Source organism: Tupaia chinensis, unplaced genomic scaffold (genome assembly GCF_000334495.1).
Source record: "Tupaia chinensis unplaced genomic scaffold, TupChi_1.0 Scaffold000386_1, whole genome shotgun sequence".
Lineage (NCBI taxonomy): Eukaryota > Metazoa > Chordata > Mammalia > Scandentia > Tupaiidae > Tupaia > Tupaia belangeri.
The window spans coordinates 345,921-346,910 of NW_006159888.1; the positions used below are offsets into that span (position 1 = coordinate 345,921).

Here is a 990-nt window from a genome sequence, read left to right on the forward strand (position 1 = left end):
GACCATCCCCCCTGGGGGGTGACTTCTCTCTCTCTCTCTCTCTCTCGCGAGCGCATGCGCCCTATAGCGAAAACCTCTCCAAAAAAAAAAAAAAAAAGATTGTGTACCCTTCACACAATTTCTCGTTAACATCCTAAACGGTCATGATATATTTGTCAAAACTAAACATTATTAATGCTTTCAACTAAACTCAAAATGTTATTTGGAATGTAGCATCATTTCACTAACGTCCTTTATTCTTTTACAGGATCCCATCCAGGACACCATATTCCACATGACAGTTCTTGTCAAGTAGTTTTTGTTGGCCTTGACAGTTTAGACTACTGGCAAATTATTCTGTGGGATATCCCTCCATTGGGGTTTGTCAATGTTTCTCCTGGTTAGGTGGGGATTACGACTTTCTGGAACACCATCACAAAGCACCATCCTATCAAGGGCAGTCGCTCTCCATAAGTCTCTTCACTGCTGGTGACAACATGCCCACCTGGCTGAGGTGTCGATAGGGTGTCTCCTCTGCAGTCTCTCTCTCCTTCCCCCAGGCAAGGCCCGCCCAGGGTGGGTGGGACCTCATTACCTACAAGCCTTCACCCTCACTTATCCATCTGTCCCAGTGCAGACCAGTCCGCATTTCACCCTGTTAGAATTCAGTCGTCTGGCTGTGGCACAGTGGGCTCTCCCGGCGGGGGCAGCCCTCCCTTACACTCTTCCACTCGCTTTTCTTCCCCAGCTGTCCTTCCTCCTCGTTGAAAATTAAGCCTGTGTTTATAAAGACGTGAGAACCAAGGCACCTCGGCAAGCCCGCACCTGCGCCCCATTCTCGTTTTCAGAGGCGGGGTCCCGCCAAGCTCCCGGCGTGCTCTGCGCGCCACGGCGGTGACGTCAGGGCGCGGCCCCGGCGCTGGACGTGCAGCAGTCGGAGCCCAGGAGGCCAGCGGCGTCCTTGCTCTCCCGCGGTGCTGCGCGCTGCGGTTCCAAGTTTTCAGGTGAGGG

The 990-nt window shown here is 52.8% G+C and overlaps 1 protein-coding gene across 4 annotated transcripts in view; it reads left to right on the top strand.

The window, feature by feature from the left end:
- The first annotated feature begins 868 nt into the window (after positions 1-868).
- PLEKHB2 (pleckstrin homology domain containing B2) overlaps positions 869-990 on the top strand; it is a 35,838-nt gene continuing 35,716 nt past the window's right edge. For 2 of the 4 annotated variants that reach the window (XM_006153670.3, XM_006153672.3), the window contains exon 1: positions 869-983. The gene's annotated coding sequence lies outside the window, so the exon portion shown is untranslated. The remainder of the gene's footprint in view (positions 984-990) is intronic. The other 2 variants (XM_027773876.1, XM_014589840.1) reach the window with 1 other exon arrangement.